This window comes from Chenopodium quinoa, unplaced genomic scaffold (genome assembly GCF_001683475.1).
Source record: "Chenopodium quinoa cultivar QQ74 unplaced genomic scaffold, ASM168347v1, whole genome shotgun sequence".
Classification (NCBI taxonomy): Eukaryota; Viridiplantae; Streptophyta; class Magnoliopsida; order Caryophyllales; family Amaranthaceae; genus Chenopodium; species Chenopodium quinoa.
Genome location: NW_018743878.1, coordinates 1,047,651 through 1,070,381, shown reverse-complemented (window position 1 = coordinate 1,070,381; position 22,731 = coordinate 1,047,651).

The following is a 22,731-nucleotide window of genomic DNA, read 5'->3' as shown; positions in this document are numbered from 1 at the left end:
GTAAGCAAGTTAGCATTCGGTTGAAATCAGCGTGATCATGCACAAGCTCAAGCATTCTTCCAACATGCTTGTTGTTTCGATCACGCACAAGCGGCACCATGAATGTCTGGCTGTGGTAGTTGTGGAAGAGCAACCAGCTGTATACACTTGCGATGAAGGCCGGTTGGGTATCATACAAATGGGCATCAAGCTTTGACTACGAACAATGTGAGGCTCCTAGCAACTCTATCATCCATCCAAGTCTTACCTAACCTCCGGCTGTGTGTGTGTGTGGTCGAGGTTTAGCTCGTGAAACTGGGTGGGCAACGCTTGTGTTACAATATAGAGCCCGGCTGCGTATGCATGTTGCGAGCTACAAGTGCTTGGGTATCATGATGTTCATGATGCGTTTATACCTTGATTAAAGAAGTGAGTGGATCAAATCACTATTTAAAAATATTTGATCATCTTTATGATCATTTCAATATTGACCAAATCATTATTTAGAAAATGGTTGGTCCTTATTATAGTTATCCTTATCATTATTATGATTAAATAAATAAATAAATAAAAATAAAAAAATTATTGCAAGGAGTCGGCTGTATATATACGAGATGAGCCTTGAAAATTCCGGATGAATGGTGCGTATATGCATTACACTATTGAAGCCGTAATTGGTACATCCTTGCTAAGCCTCCAGTATGTATGAAGCCTGAGCATTGAGCTTACCGGTTGGGTGATGACACTCTTGTCACACCATGGAAACCGGCTGAAGGTACAGGGGTCAGTGCAACCTCATGAGAAGTGTGGGGCTGGAGGCTTTTCTGCGTTGGTATGGTTTGAAGCAATGCCTCTTGTGAAGCATTGCCTCCTGTGAAGCCTTGCTTCCTGTATGCATCTTGCCTCCTGTGAAGCCCTGCCTCCTGTATGCATCTTGCCTCCTAGGAAGCATTGCCTCCTGTGAAGCCCTAGCTGCCTCCTGTATGCATCTTGCTTACTGTGAAGCATTGGCTCCTGTGAATCCCTGCCTCCTGTATGCATCTTGCCTCCTGTATAAGTGTTGCCTCCAAGGAAAGGTTGGATGAAGGACGCTTGAGTCTCACCATTCCAACCGCCTATAATCTCACACTATAGCGGCAGGATCATACTTCAATAAAACCGTTTGAATATATGGGTCGAAGTTAAGCTACTCAAATCAAGCCGTCTGGGGTATCATCAAGTAGAGCTTCAGAAGAATGCCTGGGTACCTCAACAAATTATTGCTCTTTTTCCCGAGTGTATGTTACCTTGAGCCTTGCTGCATTTATATGGGATGACAACCTCCTAGCAGGAGTTGAATCTAAATCAAGCGGCATGATAGAATGACCGCCTGGTGTAGCCCCCCGGCACTAAGTATTGTCTAAGGCAGGAGGCATCTCAATGGAGAGCCATCTATATAGTCTGAGAGCAAATTCGTTTCTGGAGCTCAGTTACTCGGCGCCTCATAGCCGTCTGCCACCATTTGAAGAGCTTGGTATCTTGAATTAGCGGGAGGCATTTCATTGTCGTCCAGCATATTGGCATCCTCCATCGGAAGGTACCATTCTAGCAAACTTAGTACGAGTATTGTGTGCATCCTTATTATTATTTGGTTTTCAATACCGCATCTTACTTGGTTTTTCGAAAACATTTAAAATTGGTTCAAGCCTCCCTCAAGGGCAGCATACCAACCAAAAAAGGTATAAAAGTATGTTGAACAGGCTTAAAGTAGAACCACCGCCTGTGCAATGTGCAGGCGGCAAAATTTAAATCAACCATCTGCTTTAACATAAGTGGATAAAAGCTAAGTCTAACTTAGCAGCTGTGTTGTTTCTTTTAAGAACAACCAAATTGAGGCCAATTATTAAAATAAAATAATCTGTCTGCCCTAGCAGGCGTCCAGCGACGCCCATATGGGTGAACTCGTCGAAGAGAACATCTCCCTTCCGGGTGATACATTGTTCTAGCAATCAAGCAAAGGCCAATGGCCGGATGATCCTATTGAGGCCAATGGCCGGAATGATCAAGCGAAGGCCAATGGCCGGATGATCTTATTAAAATAAAACAATTTGTCTGCCCCAGCAGGCATCCGGCGACGCCCATACGGGTGAATTCGTCGCAAAGAACATCTTCCTTTCGGGTGGTACATTGTTCTAGCGGTCATAACTCAAACGGCTTTAACCGGCTAAGGTTAAAGATACCTCACGGCTATTTGAATGATCCATTGTAACCAAGATACAACCAGCTTTCACTGTAAAACGGTACAACCGGTATTTTCTGCAATGCGGTACCCCCAGACTTTAACTTAAGGTAATACAGCCAGTACTCCCCGCAGAAAATTACAGCTGCCTTTACTACCAGATGGTACAAGCGGCACATGAAATCTTGGTCATAACCAGCGTTGCTTAAAGCACCCCAAACGGTTATGCACTCGAATGATCAAGCAACGGCCAATGGCCTTGATTAGGGGATTTTTCCCCACCAATCACCATCTGACAAGTGGACCAACCAGAAACTGCCATGTGCCCTCCACATGGGCCAATAGGAGTCTGCCACGTGTCAAGCAATGATTTGTCCACCATGGGCCAATTACAACACGACACGTGTCCACCCCATGATACATGGGACAACCATCCACCAAGGCTCAATCCTTGGGGAAAGCCCAGTCAGCCTTCGGTTTAACCTAAACCTAGGTATTGGCACGCTTCCCAAGGTTATAAATACCTTCATTAATCCTCATTAAAGGGGGATTATGCACATTAAACACTCTCACCTAGAGAGACTCATTTACACTTTTCCGCATTACTTACTCCTTGAACAAGCACTAACTTGACCGATGGAGGCGGAACTCCAATCACTCGGAGTCTCCGTTTGTTTTGCAGGTACAGGCGTCCGGTTCCAGTCTCATAATTGTAACTCTCCCGCAGGACATCAGAAAACCCCGAAACATTTTGGCGCCGTCTGTGGGGAGAGTACTTTTGAGATGACATCTACGTCTGTACCGACTCCAGAAGAGAGGTGTCCCCTGGACGACCCTCAAGTTCATTTAGATCATGATACCGAAAATGAGGTTGAAGTTGAAGCACGCACAGCCTCAGACGGTACCCTAAGGGCCCGACGTACCCGTCACACCGAACAGAGAGAAGGGGTAGATCATCAAACTGGACTCAGTGATCCAGTCGGCACACCGCCAGATCAGCAATAGGTGGCTGAAGGATCAGCTCCCATTACAAGAAACGAACTCATGACCTTCATGAGGGGCTTCAAGGGGGAGATCGAGGAATTGATCAACACGAAGACGCCTGCTCTGGCCAAGGAGCAGTCGGCTTAAAAAACCTTCCTGTTAAGGAAGAAGGAAGTCTGTTCAAGGACGAGAGGCAACCCCTTATCCTAACTCTAGGAAGTGGGAGCCGCCTGTGCTTGATTTCACAAAGTACCGTTTTCCCAAGCTAGGGAAGAGGAAGCCTGTTCGTCATATACAGGCGGACGGGTCAAAGAGAACATACTCAGACGCTCGGCTATTGTTAGAGTAGAAGAAGGACGACCGACTGTCAGAGTCGGCCTCCACTTCAGATTTTCAAGATAGTCTGCGCATTACCTCTATGAGGTATACCCAGTCAAATCATGAGAGTCACACAGACGGTACCTCCCGTCGGTCTGGATTTCATAACGATCAGGCGGTACCAAATTTACCATTTGTACCGCAACAATACTTTCTGCAGCCACCTCTGTTTGGAGGGCAGACGGCAAAAAATGTCCACCTTTGGACTGGCAACTACGATTGCTGAGACTTGGAGAACAGCCGTCGGCTTTCTCCAAGGAAATTACTGAAGCCGCTTAGCCGGCCAAAGTTAAAAATGTGTTAGTAGGCGCCTATGACGGCACTACTAACCCTGAAGACCATCTGATGGCATTCACCAACCTAATGTATCTCCAAGGGTTGGATGATCCCACTTGGTGCAAGCGTTTCCCAGCGACTCTCAAAGGAATCGCACAGTAATGAATCGGCAACCTGCCGACTGGTTGTGTGAACAACTTCATGACGCTTGCTTACTTATTAACCTCCAACTTCGCCATGAACATTCCTGCAAAGAAGACGACTCTTGATTTAGGGACGATTCAGCAGGGCGAGAAGGAGGGGCTCCGTTCATACATCAGGCGGTTCAACCTGATGAGGATACAGATTCAAGGGCTACCGGATGAGGTGGCCTATACTGACTTTTTCAGAGGTCTCAAGGACGGGTCGACCATCAAGTTTGACCTAGTTCGAAAGAGGGTTGCGACTCTTCAAGAAGCCTTAATTGAAGCAGAAGCCTATATACAGGCGACTGATCTCTGTAGTACTGGAAAGCAGTCGGACGGAAGGAGGTCCGGCAAAAAAGAAGGCCGACCAAAGCAGTCGGCCAATAAAGATGATAAAAAGAGAAAAGAGGTCTGGGCGGCCGATTCCTCTAAACAGTCGGCCCAGAAGAAGAAGAAAGAGTTCAAACCATACTCTCCAAAGTATGCGTTCAGCAAGGATAGTCAAGCTATCCTCAAAGAAATCAAGGGCCGGATCTCAATCGAGAAGTCGGCCCCCATGAAGGGTTCTGCGAGCAATCGGAACCAAGATAAATTCTGTCATTATCATGAAGACGTTGGTCATGAAACCAACGAATGCATAAGTCTCATGCGATATCTAGACCGCCTGGCTGAACAAGGCGACCTTGACTCTTATGTCAAGAAGTCTAAGGGGAATACTTCCTCAAAAAATAAGCAGTCGGCCAAAAAGAATCAACAGGCCGATAGTTCCGATACAGATGATGCAGTCGTCTACACAATTTCAGGCGGCTTCTCATGATCAGGGGCAATAAAGACAATATCAGGCGACTAGATGTCAATTCCGTTCACCAAGAACGGCCCTCCAAGAATTCATTCCCAGAAATTGTCATCACAGAAGAAGATCTAGGAGGGGTAAAGGGGCCGCATGATGACCCCATTGTTATTGAATGCAAAGTGGCCAACCAAAGAGTTGGCTGAATCCTCATAGATACCGGAAGTTCCTCCGACCTTATCAGTAGCAAGTGTCTGTCAAAGCTCAAATACAAGACTGATTGCATACATCCGGTATCCCACCCTCTAGTAGGGTTTAGAGGAGGAGTAGTCCACCCTGTAGGGCGAGTGGATTTACCCATCCGCTTGGGTGAGAAAGGGAAGGGTCGTCACATGGTGGTCCGGTTCCTGGTAATTGAGGAACTCTCGGCTTACAACATGATCCTGGGACGACCTACCCTAAATAATTCAAAAGCTGTCATTATCCCATCTCTTATGTTGCTCAAATTTGAGAAGGATGATGGAACAGTCGGCTCCCTAAGGGAAGATCTGAAGATGGCCCGGGAGTGCTACCTTTCGGATATCAAACCCACCGTGGTGGCCGCTGGGTTAAGTGGTGAAAAAGCAGATCTTGACATTGTCAAGGAGGATGCGCCTGCTCAAGAAGCAGGCGGCAAGAAAAGAAAGGCTGCCCAGTTGGGGGCCGCAAGAAAAGAAAAAAGATAGCAATCACTGGCAGAGGAGCGGTCAAACGAATTCCGCCCTCAGGCGGCTGGTGAGCATACGGACCTGGTCCTGGATGACTCGCACCCTGACCGAACAGTCAAGGTTGGGACGACTGCTCTTAGAGTTCTGGGTGAAGATTTTCACCAACTTTTGAAAGAATACAAAGATGTCTTTGCATTCGAAGTTCATGAAATGCCAGGCATCAATCCAGACCTGGCGGTACATAAACTGGTCGTGGATCCGAAGAAGAAGCCGGTAAGGCAGAAGAAGCGGAACCATGGCAAAGAGAGGAGTCAGGCGGCAGCCACCGAAGTTAAAAAGTTGCTTGACGCAGGGTTCATTCGGCAATGTTACTTCCCAGACTGGGTTGCAAATGTTGTACTTGTTAAAAAGCCGAATGGTACCTGGTGAATATGTGTGGAATACACGGATCTAAACAAGGCGTGCCCCAAGGATAGTTATCCTCTGCCCAAAATTGACAGTCTGGTCGACTCAACAGCCGGCCATGCTTTGATGAGCTTTATGGACGCCTACTCTGGTTTCCATCAGATTCCTTTGTGGAAGAAAGATCAGGAGAAGACGGCCTTCGTCACTGATCAGGGACTATATTGCTACACGGTCATGCCTTTTGGTCTGAAGAATGCCCCGGCCACCTTCCAAAGAATGATAAATACTGTATTCTTTGACCAGATTGGGAGGAACGTCGAGGCATACATTGATGATATGATTGTTAAGTCCAAGCTTCAGATAGACCATCTGTCGGACCTCCGAGAAACATTCACCACACTCAGGCGGCACCATGTCATGCTCAATCCCATGAAATGTGTATTTGGGGTGGAGTTTGGGAAATTTCTCGGATTTCTCATCAATCAGAGAGGAATAGAGGCGAACCCTGAGAAAGTGCAGGCGGTCATTGACATGCAGTCGCCTCGCACCGTCCGAGAAGTTCAGAAGCTAACAGGTTGTCTGGCGGCTTTGGGAAGATTTCTCAGCCGATCAGGCGACAAGTGCCTTTACTTTTTACAGGCTATAAAGAAGAAGGCAAGGTTTGAATGGGGGCTGGATGTTGAGGCGGCCTTCTAAAAATTGAAAGTTCCCTTACATTCCTTGCCGAGGCTAGTCAGTCATTTGCCCAAAGAGGTGCTTTACATGTACCTGGCCGTTTCTGACCATGCTCTAAGCGTTGTTCTCCTTGCTGAAAGAGACGGCTGCCAGCTCCCGGTCTACTTTGTCAGCCACGTACAGAAAAATGCCGAGTTGAGATATCCTTTAGTGGAAAAGTTTGGTCTTGCTCTCTTCATGGTCGTCAAAAAATTGAAGCCCTATTTCTTGGCACATGCAGTTGTTGTGTATACAGATCAACCGATCAAACGGCCACTAACAACCATGGAGTCGTCAGGCCGGATGATCAAATGGGCAATAGAAATTTAGAGTCTCGAAATCACATTCGAGCCTAGGAAAGCTGTAAAGTGGCAAGCTTTTGCTAATTTTATTGTAGAGATGACTCGGCCCCCTGATTCTCAAGTTCCAGACCAAGTCTGGAAGGTATATGTGGACGGGAGCTCCACCTCAAAATGGTTGCGGAGCAGGCGTCATATGTCAGTCGCCAGAGGGCGACAGGTATGAGTATGCTTTACGTTTCAATTTTCAAGCCTCCAACAACGAGGCAGAATACGAAGCTTTACTAGTCGGAATCCGCATGTGCAAGGCGGCTGGGGCCAGAAAGATAGACGCCTGTTCTGATTCACAATTGATAGTGAGTCAGTACAATTGCGAATACGAAGCAACCCATCCGGCAATGATCAAGTATTTACAGGCGGTACGACAAGCAGTCGGATCCCTTGAAGATTTGCATCTGACTCAAGTACCAAGATCTGAAAACAACCAGGCGGATGCTCTTTCAAAGTTAGCATCCTCGGCCTCCTGTGATACTCCACGAACCATTTTCTGGGAGGTTATGGAGAAAAGAAGCATTGAGGAAGACCCTATTGGAATTTTAGACAGAAGCTCAACCTGGATGGATCCAATCAGGGCCTATCTAACAGATGGCATTTTGCCGGATGATCATCACCAAGCGGCCACACTGAAAAAACGAGCGTCCAGTTTTGAAATAATAAAGGGAGAACTTCACAAGAGAGGGTACCTCCAACCCTTCTTGAAGTGTGTTACTCCTGAAAAAGGACGAGAGATCCTAGAAGATCTTCACTCTGGTTACTGCGCTTCTCATATAGGCGGCAGGTCGCTTGCTCAACGGGCAAGGCGGCAGAGTTATTTTTGGCCTACTTTAGAAGCAGATGCAATGGAGATGGTGAAAAAATGTGACAAGTGTCAAAAGTTTGGCAAGCTAATTCACCGTCCGGCTACTGATCTCACTACTATCCATAGCCCACTACCGTTTGCTAAGTGGGGCATGGATATTCTGGGTCCCTATACGCCTGCTTCAGGCGGTAGGAAGTACATATTGGTTGCAGTTAACTACTTTACTAAATGGGTAGAGGTAGAGGCTGTCAAAGGAATCAAAACAAAGGATGTGATTTCATTCATTTGGAAAAATATCATCACTCGGTTTGGGGTGCCCATGTCTATGGTTTTTGACAATGGTCCCCAATTTGAGACGCTTGTTCTCAAAAACTGGCTGGGAGACCAAGGTATCTCGCATAACTTTACATCAGTCGGCCGTCCACAAGCAAACGGCCAAGTAGAAGCTTTCAATAAGATCATCTCAGACGGTCTCAAGAAGAAGATTGAAAGAGCAGGCCGCCTATGGGCAGATGAACTACCACATGTTCTCTGGGCCATTAGGAAGACTAAAAAAGGGTCAACAGGAGAGACTCCATTTCTCCTAACCTATGGTGCGGAAGCTGTTCTCCCAATTGAACACTACGAGCCGACTCTTCGAGTAATGTTATACGACGAAGAGGCGAACTGGGAGTCCATACGTCTGGCTCTGGACTCACTCTTAGAAAGGAGGGGCAATGCAGCCTTGCGCCGTGAAATTTACCGCATGAGAATGACCAGATCATATAACAAAAAAGTACACAGGCGTCCACTCAAAGTGGGGGACTTTGTACTAAGAAAGATGGAAGCAGTCGGTAGGGCTAATGAGTCGGGCAAATTAACACCCAATTGGGAAGGGCCCTACCGAATCTATGAAGAAGTCCAAGACGGCACCTACCGTCTGGAAACACCAGACGGGCAGCCCTTGCCTCGAACCTGGAATGTAGATAATCTCAAAAAGTATTATTTTTTAATAATGTAAATAGCCGAGAGCTACCTAATTAAAGTCCACTTGTTCACTTCATTTGTTTTGTACAAAGAGGGGCATGCCTACTGGTAAAACAGTCGGCTACTCTCCAAGTTTTTTATTTACGAGTTTAATTAAGAGGGGCAGGCTGCTTGTTCTATACAACCGGCTACTCTCCCATACATAGTTCACCAAGAACTATCTAAGGCTTATGGCCGAAATGATCAGACCAGGCACCAGGCCAACTGATCCAACTTTTAAATTAATTCGCCCTGCTCAACCTCATAGCAGGCATTCGGCGGCATCTATCTGGATGAAATTCGTCGCAGAGAGTAGCTCCCTTTTGGGTGGAACATTGTTCTATAAATTAATTACACGGCACCTATACGACTGTCTACCTAAGACAACCACGTAGCCATTTTTAAGACAAGGATAACTCTCACTGGTCCAACAAGTGTTTGCAATTAGCATCCGTGTCAGATAACCGACTGTACTATTTGGGATAAGAACAGCCGGTACTTTTTGAGTTAATAGCCAACAAACATTGGCGAATATAGGGGAACAATCGTCTCCCGCCGCTTGATACCTCTACTACTCAAACAATAGTGGCGGCGACTAAGCGACGTTCATATTACTTATAGTCACTCCTTAAAACTTGGTTTGAAACTAAGAAAGGTGTTCATATATCGTCTGTTCTTACTAAGTTATCACACCTTGAGTAAAAACCCAACAAAATTTGGTAAGGGGACCAGCCGGCCTATGCCGCTTAGTGCCTCTATTACTTAAACAATAACCATGACAAGTGGGTAATCTCTCTCCTACTTTGAAAATTTCAAAAAATATGACGGAACCGCCTGCCTAAAGGGGAACCCGTCACCATGATACGTTAAAGACCGGTTGGATAAATGGCCGACTGATCGCCTAGCCTGGAAATAGACAATCAGTCGTCCAGGGGCATAGGTAGTCCCTACAATCAGTCGGCCATACAAACCAGTCGGTATGGCATGCAAGTGGATATCAGAGTTTCGACACTTAGCAAAAATAAGAGCACAATTCGAAATTTGACAGCTAAGGCGACCTAAAAAGATGGTCGCCGAAATTCTATTAACAGCCGGCCATAAAGACCGGCACAAATATTCAAGATCCCGGCCCTTGGCCGGGTAAAGGTACAAAAAAAAAAGCCGGCCATAAAATACCGGCAAAATATTCAGACCCCGACCCTTTGGTCGGGTAAAAAAGAAACAGACGGCACGCAGGCCGAAGAAAAAAGAAGACATAAGCTTAAGATGGGGGCAGATCTTCAACAACAACAGTCGCCTGATCAGCATTCTTCTTGCTTGACTCGGCATCAGCTGCACCCTTTTTAGACGCATCTGCCCCAATCGGCACCAGGGCCACTACCGGCTCTTCCTCCTCCTCCAGCGCATCATTCTCAGCAGCCGCCAGCAGGACTTCTTGGTTATACGTTTCAGAGCATCGGCGAAATTGTTTTTCCCAAGAAGCAAAGTCGGCGTTTGGAAAGAGGCGAATCCAGGTCATGCGCTGGATTTGGGCCGAGTCCTCCATCATGTCTTGAACCAAATCCTTCTTCTCTTGCTCAGCCTTGGCCGAGAGCTCTTCAGTGAGGCTCTTCTCCTGGTTTACCAGGCGTTCCTTGACACGCTCCAAGGATTTCTCCAAGGTGTCGTAGTGGAGCATCTTTTGCCTAAGAGGCTTCAGCTCGGCTTTAAGGTTCTGGATGGTCGCCTCCAACTCATTATTTCTCTTCTGGGCCGCCTCCAACTGAGTCCTGATAGCAGAAGTGGCCTGCGCCTGATAATAAGGAATATCAGTTGTCAAAATTTCATTTTTGGCAATTTGAAACATTGCCTTATCACAGTTAGAGGCGGCCATGGCCTTAGCTACCTTTACCTCTTTGTTCTTTGCACTAATGGGTTTGCGAAGGCCGTTTACTCGGAGCAGGGGCTGAATAAAAGAAAACAGGCGTCAGATTTCAAACAAAAACAGGCGTCCTGGAATTAAACAACAAAAATACGCTAAGTATACCTCAGCAAGGAGCCCTGTAATTCCATCTAGGTCCAGGGTGCCGACACCCCGAAACGTGTCTCTCTCTGCTGGAGGGATGGCTTTGATCATGGACTTGGCCACTTCAACCAGGTCCGGTTCTTGAGGGCCAGCTGCATCAAGAGTGAACAAGAATTTTAGACAAGGCGAAAGAAAAGTAGGTCAAAGTCTAGAAGAGCAGTTTCATACTTCTAGGCGGCCTGCTGGGAGTTTGAGAAGGAGTGGCCGGCTGTTTGTCAGCAGCCGCTTGTTTCCTGGCAGAACCAGGCGAACTCGCCACACTCGTCTTCCGGGCTTTGGAGTCCGGCTGTTGGGAGGAGGAAGTTCTTGGTGTGCCCGCCTACAAAAAAAAAAAAAAAAAAAAAAAAAAAAAAAAAAAAAAAACAAATGGTTAGTATGTGTACAAACACAACTTTTAACAAAAAAGGGAAAGGCAAAAGCTGGGAACTTACTAAGGGCGTCTCCTTGTTGGGAGAGTCAGCCGGAGAGTGTTGCTGCATGATGGAGGCTCGCAACATAGCAATCGCTGTTTTGGAGGCGGTAATTTTGCTCATGGCTTCCGCTGCATAAATAAATGCTAAAGTTAGGGAAGTTCACAAAATAATTTCCACAAAAGCATGTATTCGACAGGCCGGCTACCTCTTGAGCACCGACTGCTGAGGCCACAAGCGGCCAGGAAGTACTCGTCATAGAGCCATTTGTAGCTCGGGACGCTGTGCAGGGGTACTTGCTCTCGTACCCCTGTAGCAGAATCTACCCTGGTCTCTACTTTAAAGAGTCCACGGTCCACGATCTCTTTTTTAGCTTTGAGGGGAACAGGCGGCATGCTGCGACCGCCTGCAAGAAGAGGCGGGTCTCGGTTCCACCTATTAAAGCGTTTGTTCAGCTCTTTGTCTGAACTCTCAATAATGAGGAAGGTGCTTCTCCAATCCTTCCATTTGTTCTCTTTACCTCTTGTCATGAGGTAGCCTCTATGGCTCGTCAATTGGTACCAGCTGGTACCACCTGCCTTAGGGATCCGGCTGAGATAGTTCATATGGGCGAATGCCTCGAAATTTGGCTCCACCCCATACATTTCACACCCGGCTACATAGCCGAGAACATTGAACTAGGAATTTGGGGCTAACTGCCATAACCCCAACTCATACCCGTCAAGGATTTGTTGAACAGCCGGATGTAAGGGAAAACGCAGCCCAGCCCTAATGGCCGCCTCATAGCAGCCAAAGCAGGCGCTATCATAACTGGTCCCAGCCAGCCAGACGACTGTGTCTTCCGGATCTGGCACAAAAACCAGAAAGCCAGGGCCCATTACATGGTCCGCTACAAAGCTGCCCACTTTCTCTTGCATGGCCTTGATTCGGCCTTTTGGAACAGTGCAGTAGTAGGGGGTGTTTTGTTCCCTATAGGTGGCGGATGGCTCCGCCCAATTGTCCCCTTTCTCTACCGAATGAGAAAGCCTCGCCTCTTGTAGGCGGTTGTGTCTCTCCTCTGTGTCTAGAGAAGGGTGACTAGACGAACTGGAGTCGGACTCGTCTTCTGAAGAGTCCGAAGAGGACGACTCATCCCCTCTCCCAGAAGGGCCCGCCTCCTCTCCTTCAACAGGAGCGGGAGAATATGTAGACATATCTACGGTAAAATGGGAAGGGACCACCTTGATCCCTCCCTCAGAGCTTTTGGTGGCCAAGCCGCCTTGGGTCACTTCAACATCTGGCGCTTGGTCAGATGTCTCACTAATCGACACCTGGTAGGAGGAGCCGTCCGAATTTGTGATCCTAGCAGTTCTTTTTGTTTTGGCCATTATGTTCTGCATAGACACAGAGATAGTCGGACTTTGAATAAAGGGCAAAGATTGGTTCGAAAAGGGGCAGGCGACACTCCTAGTCCTAGACTCAGCCGTCCCCGGTGACCGGCTGATCACTAACCTAGGTCGTGTCGTGTGCTTCCGTGGTGCCATTTCAAAACGGTTACCTGAACGAGTGAGAAGTTGACGAAGTTTTGGAAAGTCTGAGTATCAGCCGACTTGTCAGAGCAGGAGGTAGGCTGGAAATGTCCGAAATGTCAGAACAGGTTCAGGGGTCCGAGTGTTCTCTTATAAAAGTTCTCAAGTGTGAAAATATCTGAAGTCAACATGCCCTTATATAGGCAAAATGAGAAGACGAAGAGTCACTTCCCAAATTTAAAATTTGAGCGGGAAAAAACCCTCGGCCTTTCACCAGATGACATCTGTAGCAGGCCGTCGCCTACTACAAGCCGACACCTGTCACAGGTGACATGCGACCAGTCACGTGCCACCTATGAGGGGCAAATGATTAGGGGATTTTTCCCCACCAATCACCATCTGACAAGTGGACTAACCAAGTTCCGCCATGTGCCCTCCACATGGGCCAATAGGAGTCTGCCACGTGTCAAACAATGATCTGTCCACCATGGGCCAATTACGACACGACACGTGTCCACCCCATTACACATGGGACAACCGACCACCAAGGCCCAATCCTTGGGGAAAGCCCAGTCAGCCTTCGGTTTAACCTAAACCTAGGTATTGGCACGCTTCCCAAGGTTATAAATACCTTCACTAATCCTCATTAAAGGGGGATTATGCACATTAAACACTCTCACCTAGAGAGACTCATCTACACTTTTTCGCATTACTTACTCCTTGAACAAGCACTAACTTGACCGTTGGAGGCGGAACTCCATCGGAGTCTCCGTTTGTTTTGCAGGTACAGGCGTCCGGTTCCAGTCTCAGAATTGTAACTCTCCCGCAGGACATCAGAAAACCCCGAAACACGCCTAATGATCAAATTAAGGCCAATGGCTAGATAATATTGTTGGGTTTCGTAGTGACCCGGCACTACGCGGAAGGAAACCCACCAAGACCCGCCCCTTAACTAAAGCAATTAACAAGCATAATAAACTTAATCAAACAAGATTAAGAACAAGAATTATACCTTTGACGTGTGCTTCGCTCCCAAAGAGCTCTTACTTCAAAATCCCGAAAAGACGAGATCTCCGACGAATCGTACCCTCGACCCGACCCGAGCGTCCTAAGTCTTGAAGGTTAGTCAAGACAGGGACAAAATAACTATGAGTTTTACGAATCAAAGGTTTACTCTTTCTTAGAGTTGCCTTTTTAATTTCCACTCAAGTTTGTATTCTCAAAATCCCAACCAAGTGGGTATTTAAAGAGACTGGGGACTTGAAACCCCTTTTCATGATTAATGTGGGATCATGTGCAATTGCAATAATTTATTTAATTCCAAAATAAATAATTATGCAAAAGCAATCACAAACCAACAAATGGCAAAAGGAGAGAATGGGTTAGGTGAGGACCATATCCCATGGGGGGGGGGACCATTGCCTTGCTCCCCAAGGGAAGCTTGGTGGCTTTGGTCCCCACCTCTCCTTAAACCGCCACTCACAAGGGGTGTTGGGCTGCTGCCAGCTAGCATGTGCCAGCCAGCCCAGCCAGCTAGCATGTGCCTGCCCAGCAGCCTCGCATGCTTGGTGCTAAGCTGTGCTAGGCGCTGGTGCTGGTCAGTGTTAGCTGCTGCACGCTGCTGGCTGCCTAGCACTCCCCAACGCACACATATGCCTCGCACTCCCAGCATGCGTGCTGCTAGCGAGCCACGCATGCTGGCCCCCCTTAGCTTCGCACACCACGCACACACCTTCGCAGCACCTCTCGCACTAGCCACGCATGATGCGCAGCGTGCATTGGCCTCGCACCACACGCACGCCCACGCATCACACAGCAGTCTTGGTGCGTGGTGATGCTGGGCTGCTGTGCGTTGCCTAGCACTATGCTGGCGCCTAGGCCCTCGCATATAGTGTGATGCTTGGGGCTGCCATGCGAAGGCTAGCACACAAGCCAGCACACACATGGTGCGCAAATTCGAGGCAGGCACCCATGCTAGCACATGGTGCCAGCGATGGTGCCTGCGATGGTGCGCCTGGTGCCTGTGATGGGTTGCTAGGTGCCCCTGGTGCGCCTGGTGCCTGCGATGGCTTGCTAGGTGCGCCTGGTGCGCCTATTGCTTGCGATAGGCTGCCAGGCCGCGCCTAGGCTGCGATAGTGCCTAGCACACCATGGTGCGCCTAGCACACACATGGTGCACCTAGGATTGCGACGAGCTAGCCTAGCCTAGCTACGACTACGCTAATACTTGTTGCTTGTGATTTTGCGGCGCTCGGTCTCGACGCCCTAGGCTCGATTTTCGACGTCTGTATTCGTAAAACTCTGTCGACTCATTAAATCCTTTTGGATTAATTCGTGATCTCAGATCGGTGATTCGATTGGGTTCGAACCGAAGGGTTCAGTTAAGATCAAGCTGTAATATCAATTGTACCTCGATATTGCTGATCGGAAGCGGCCTCCACCTAGGCATTCCGATCACTTGAACTTACTAAATAATTAGCTCTGTAATAATTCTGAACCCTCTATCGGAAGAATACACTTGTTGGAAGGACACCATCCCTTTCAATCTCCCACTTGTCCTTCCGGACAAGTGTGCATACAGTGTATAGCTTATTTCCTATGTCACTTAATGTTTCTTCGTGAACTATAAGGTAAGATTCTTTGTCATCCTTATTACGTTAGAAGTGTTTCTCGATCTCCGTGTTCGACTGTCAATAAGCAGATGATTTCTAAAATCCATCTGAGCACGGCCATGCATTTTCACAGTCTCGCTCTTCGAGCGGCCTTGTAAACAACAAAACATTTTCCCTATTGCTAGTAGGGGGACAATCCCAGTCTTGTATTGTAAGTTCTTCTTACTAAGAGGACATAGTCTCCTGAGTGTTCCCGTTATGATCCCCAGTTACGGCAAACGTTTGGAAACATCAAAGAGTCTAGTACTCAAACAAGAAAACTTCACAGTACTCATGGTCGGAGGAAACAAGTTCCGATAGTCATAATGAGAAATGTACTTATGACAAAATTTAAATTTTTCATAAAGTACTCTCATAGGTCTTATCCAGTACAGTTCCAAACTTTACCTGTGCAAATGATTTATGACCGTCACGTCCTCGCAGCACAAGAAACCGTGTTGTAAATCATAATACACACTAATCTATTGCGGTCATCAATCGTCCATTTGTTAGATGACCTCGATTAGGGACAATTTTCGATTTAATATTCAATGTTCACTTAACAGGTGTTTCTTTATCCAAGACATGGTCTTGATACCCTGTTTTGAATATTTTCGTAAATCGAATGGACTTATTATTTAATTCTAAACCATAATTAAATAGTAATGGAGTGAATGATAATTTTTCACAAAATTAATTACTCCATTAATGAATGGTTTTAATACAGTGTCTTACATTAAATCAACCTGTTTAATTAAAACACATGTACAAGGAATTTTCAAAGCCAGTCTCCTACGAGCTTGATTCCCATTGCCTCAACGTGTTTGTTGTGCTTCACTTGAGGCAAAGGCTTAGTCAAAGGATCGGCTACATTATCCTCCGTGCCGATCTTACAAATTCTGATTTCACCTTCGGATTTCCATTCCTTTATCATGTGAAATCGCCTTTGCACGTGTTTGACCTTCTAGTGTTCTCTCGGCTCCCTGGCCTGAGCGATAGCTCCATTGTTGTCATAATAGAGGTCTATCGGCCCCTTGATTGAGGGTACAACACCAAGTTCACTAATGAACTTCCGGATCCAAACAGCTTCCTTGGCTGCTTCTGAAGCGGCCAAGTACTCGGCTTCAGTTGTAGAGTCTGCAGTGGTGCTCTACTTGGCACTCTTCCAGCTAAACGCTACTCCATTCAAACAGAATACATATCCTGACTGTGACTTGAAGTCGTCTCTGTCAGTCTGGAAGCTAGCGTCAGTGTAACCTTCAACAACAAGTTCTTTGTGGTTTCCATACACCAGGAATTTATCCTTGTTCCTTTTCATGTACTTAAGGATGTTCTTGGCCGCAGTCCAATGCGCCTCTCCTGGGTTCGATTGGTATCGACTCATTGCACTCAGGGCATACGATACATCTGGCCTTGTACATATCATGGCATACATGATCGATCCGATTAGCGAAGCATATGGGATCTGATTCATTCTTTCTCGCTCAACAAGTGTCTGTGGACACTGTTTCTTGCTGAGAGTTATGCCATGGGACATGGGTAAATGCCCTCTTTTGGCATTCTCCATGTTGAAGCGAGCCAGTACCTTATCAATGTAAGTACTCTGGCTTAATCTAATCATCCTCTTAGATCTATCCCTGTAGATCTTGATGCCCAATATGTACTGTGCCTCTCCTAAGTCCTTCATTGAAAAGCACTTTCCTAACCATCCCTTTACGGACTCCAACAATTTTGTGCTGTTTCCAATGAGCAGTATGTCATCGACATACAGGACTAGGAATGCAATATCACTCCCACTGACCTTCTTGTATACACAAGACTCATCTGGATTCTTGATAAAACCAAATTTGCTAATGGCTTCATCAAATCGCAGATTCCAACTTCTGCTGGCTTGCTTTAGTCCAGAAATGGACTTCTTCAGCTTGCAAACCTTTCCAGTGTTGCCTGGATCGACAAAACCTTCTGGTTGTGTCATATACACAGTTTCTTTCAAAAATCCATTAAGGAAGGCGGTTTTGACATCCATTTTCCATATTTCGTAATCGTAATATGCAGCAATCGCTAGGATGATCCGGACGGATTTTAGCATTGCAACTGGTGAAAAAGTTTCATCATAGTCAATCCCGTGGACTTGTCTATAACCTTTTGCCACCAGTCTAGCTTTGTATATTGATACATTTCCATCCTTTTCTGACTTCACTTTGAAGATCCATTTGCAATCAATGGGTGTATAACCCTCGGGAAAATTCACCAAGTCCCAGACTTGATTTTCAGACATGGAGTCCATCTCGGATTTCATAGCCTCTTGCCATTTTGCAGAGTCGGGGCTCGTCATAGCTTGCTTGTATGTCGCCGGCTCATCACCATCCATGACTAGGATGTCCTGATCATCGGTTAAGACGATACCGAGGTATCTGTCTGGTTGAGATCTTTCCCGTTGAGACCTACGTAGGGTAATCGGTTGAGCATTTACATTGTCTGTTTGATTCTGACCAATCTTCTTAGATGCTTCCAAAGTATCTAGATTGTCAGTTTTGTCAGGTTGACATTGTTGCTCGTCCTCTCGAACTTCGTCGAGTTCGATTTTCCTCCCACTTGTCATTTTGGAAAGGTGGTCCTTCTCCAAAAAGACACCATCACGAGCAACAAACACTTTGTTCTCGGATTTATTGTAGAAGTAATACCCTTTGGTTTCTTTTGGATATCCCACAAAGAAACACTTATCCGATTTGGGGTGAAGTTTGTCCAAAATTAATCGCTTGACATATGCTTCACATCCCCAAATCTTAAGAAAAGACAACCTAGGAGGTTTCTTAGTCCATAATTCATATGGAGTCTTTTCAATAGCTTTTGACGGAGCTCTATTCAGTGTTAGTGCTGCAGTTTGTAGCGCATGTCCCCATAAAGAGATAGGGAGTTCACTAAGACCCATCATTGATCGAACCATGTCTAACAAAGTTCAATTCCTCCGTTCGAACACTCCGTTCCATTGAGGAGTTCAGGGAGGTGTCAACTCTGAAAGAATGCCATTTTCTTTCAAGTGATCATCGAATTCATGGCTCAAACATTCGCCACCTCAATCCAATCGAAGTGCTTTAATTTTCTTGCCAAGTTGATTTTCAACTTCTTTCTGAAATTCTTTGAACTTCTCAAAGGATTCTGATTTATTTGACATTAAGTAGACATAGTCATATCTACTATAATCGTCAGTGAAAGTGATGAAATATCGGTAACCTTGTCTTGCGGGTGTGCTCATTGGTCCACATACATCCGTGTGTATTAGACCTAATAAGTCACTTGCCCTTTCTCCCAACTTGGAGAATGGCTGTTTTATCATCTTGCCTAATAAGCATCCTTCGCAATTTTCAAACGACTCTAAGTCGAATGAGTCAAGAACACCTTCTTGAAGAAGTTTCTTGATGCGTTTGATGTTAATATGGCCAAGACGACAATGCCACAAGTAGGTTTTATTCGACTCGATGGTCTTAGCTAGTGTTATCAACTTTTGTCAAATCTTATGTAAAAACATGCAATAATTTGAACATAAATTTTGTAAGACAAATTTGAAACAACGATTATCAAAATCTTACACTTGTAATTCCTAGGTGTCCAACACCATGGATAATATGTTCAAAAGGCATGATGAAAAACTAGAAATAGTTTAATTACATGTCATAGACAAAATAGTGCATGCAAGCACGACCGAAAAACCATCTTCGTCGTCTTCTTGCTCTTGCACCAACACTTGATAAGCTTCTCACTTGGTTCCTGAAAAGGCAAAATTAAGTGAGTCATATTTGGTATCTAATACCTATGATAAGCTTATTTCACAAGTGTTAAGGAAGATACTTGAGGTAGTCGGAGTGATCCCCTTTTCCTTGACGAGCATGCATTCCCTCTTGTAGTGGCCTTGCATGCCACAATGGAAGCATCTCATCTTTGCCTTGACTTTCTTGAACTCCTTCTTCTTAGCTCTCAAGGGTCTTTTGGTCATTCCATAGGCGGTGGCTTGGCTAAGTAGTTGCACCACCTCTTTGAGGGAGTGTGTCTCCTTTCCCGCAGCGATGTGCACTCTAAGTGCATCATAGCCCGAGTGGAGTGAAGCAAGCAAGATATGCCCCGCCATCTCATCTTCTATCGAGATTCCGAGAAGCTGCATGTGTATGAAGAGCCTAGTCATACCAAGAACATGAGGTCGGAGGGGCATGCCGGGTCTCAATTTGGCATTGTAGACCTTGGTCCAAAGTTGTCGCCTTTCCTTAGCAAGGCATCCCACGTTTGGCGGTTTTATCCTCATGTTTGAGAGTGACCTAGTCAAGTCAAACACGAGTCCATCAAAATTGCCATTGTCACTCTTGGTAACTCTTACATTGACAACGTCCTCAAGTGCTTTGAGGAACATGTCCGGAAGGTAGGAGAAAAGAGTTTCCTTCCAATCTTCCGGGATGGAATTTGCCATGAGTCGTGAGACCCTTTTGCAATTTGAAGACCATTCTTCATGAGCCTCGTCGGTCATGATTCCCTTGGCAAAGAATCTTGGAATGGGAGTATCAAGGGTATACTCCAAGGAACAATTTCGGAGAGTTCTCCTGAGTTCCTCCTCCCATTCCTTGAAGTTGACCAAGTTTAAGGAAAAGGCCAACTTCTCGGGGAGTTCCGGGCACATATGGTTGTTGTTTGAGTTACTTGCAGACATGATTCTACAATTGAAAGAATTTGAAGTGAAAACCATTCATACATCAATAAGTTGAAATTTAAAACGTTCATGCATATATTCAAACTTATTGAGCATTTTATCCACGCATTTTAAAATGTCCCTTATGGGCGAGAATAAAATAATTCCGAGATCCCAAAGATCAAGAAATGGTTAAGCATGCTTTGGCTTGTCTTAATCATTTAATATCTTAAGGTAAGCAATCCAATTGCTAATAGCTCCAAGCTACTCTCGGTTTGATAAAATGTCGCATCTAATGCATTCTTGACATTTTATCTCTTTTGCCACGACATCTAAGGACTCCTTACTGATATCGTTGAGCTTAACCAAGACAACTTGTATACCTAGTATACCTTACGTTCCTAGGGAAGTAGTGATGCCTCGCTTTGGCGTAATCCATCACGTACGCGCATTAGTTCGGTAAGTGTTGTTCTTGGAACGGCAAATTTTAGCTTCATATTATTAAGGGACCTAGGGTTTCTATGTTGGTTGATTTAAGTGAACTTAACTAATCATCGCAACATAATAGAAATCCTAGACATGCATCTAGCAATCATATATAATAACAATATATATAAGGCATATAATAGATGCATTTTGGCAACTAGCATGACCCCTTGAAATCTTCAATTTCCATGGGTCTTCATCTTGGCTCGTCTTCGTCGAAACGCCGTCTTGAGACATCTTTGCCAAAATGAAATAAAAGAAGCTAGCTAGAACGACTAAGATTAATCTAATAGTACAAAAATACTTAACGGTTCGCAGACCATATTTAGATTTACAAAAATACATAACGGATCGCAGTCCGTATTTTCTATCCTAGTCGGGCCCCACTAGTTGCCATTTTCAAAGAACCTTTTTTGAAAACAATCTTTTCCATTCACCCATTCACTATTTGTGAATGGCCCATGCAATTTTACAAAATACATAATTAAACAAGCAAAACTAGTAACTAACTTAGGTGGTTAATCCAATTAACGCGCCTAATTAAAACTAGTCAAAGTGGTTTAATCCATTATTTCTAAACGCAAAATGCTTACGCACTTAATTAAGTTCCCACTAAATTCCGCATCCGTACTTAATTAATCCGATTAATTAAGTCAGCATAACCCATAATTTGTCAAAATTTTGCAAAATCGAAAATCGAGGTTTTTAGCCTCGTTAAAATAATTACCAAAAATATTTTAAAGACGGGATAATGCAAAAATCATAGCTCAAACACTAAGAAAAACCACCCAAGAAAACCCTTGGTGGGTGCGCACCATGGCTGCTAGGCAGCCCATGGCATGGCGTCATGGTGCGTGGGTGAGGCTTGCTGTGCCTAGCAAGCACCGCTGTAAGCGCCAGCTGCCTGCTAGCATGCTGGTGCCTGTGAGCATCTGGCCTGCTGGGCAGGCGCCTCTTGATGCTCGTGGTGCGCTGGGCTGATGCTTGCTGCCCTACTGCCCAGCAGCATCCCTCGCAATCCAGCCCCAGCCACTGCCCACGCACATCAGCCATGCCTCCCCGCCACACAACAGCGCACAACAGCATCATGGCTCACCCTTGTGCGCACCACAGGCAGCCACATGTGGGTTGCTAGGCAGCCCGGCTAGCCTTGGTGGCACTTGGGTGTGTTGCCTTGATTTGCGTGCTATGACTCGGGATTTTAATCCCGATTTACGTGTGACATAAATTAATTCTAAATTATATTTTAGAATCAATTGAGAAAAAATATAATAAAATAAAATTAAGTCTAACTTAAATAAATTTATTTTATTGGTGCACAAGCCTAAATTTATCCAAAATTTCAATTTTGAACAAAAATTAGGTCAAACTTTATACTTAAAATAAAATGAGATATGTCCAAAATTAATCTTGCCAATATGCAAATTAATAATGGATTTGACAAATGGGAGTTGGAAAAATAAATTAACCATCCAATGATAAAATTTTCCAACTTGCATACTTGTGTAAAATACCAAGATTACATCTTCCAATATGAAGACTAATCAAATTTTACTCACAAGTAATTGAACTTGATGGATTTTAATCAACCAAACATGAAAAAATCGAAACTTTGTTCAACATGGAATTTAGGGTTAGGGTTCCAATCATTTAAACCTTTAAAGATTAGAACTTTAACATTATTTGGGAACTTAAAATACAAAATCACAACAAGTTTTCACACCTTATTGCAATTTATTTGCAAAATTTGTGAAAAACAAGTTTATGTGATAAATTGGTATATCAACTTAAGCACTAATAAACACTCCATTATTATGCTCAAGGAAATTTTAAAACCAGTAGATTAGTGATGCAAATGTGCATTTAATCTAACCTTGTAATGCTTGCATTAATCAAGGCTTAATAGGAATTAAAATTTTTGTTGAAAAACGAAAAACCCCAGAAAAATTGGGTTTCTGGTTCGAATTTGGCTTCTGGACAATCCTGAAGGGTTGAAACAGTTCCAGAATGTCGATTCCACCCAAAAATCACTATTTTTGAGCCAAAATCTGGGTTCGACAGCCAAATCGAAAATAAAATCGAGTTTTAAAAAAATAATTAAAACGAGCATCTAATCTAATTAGATGAACATGAACCA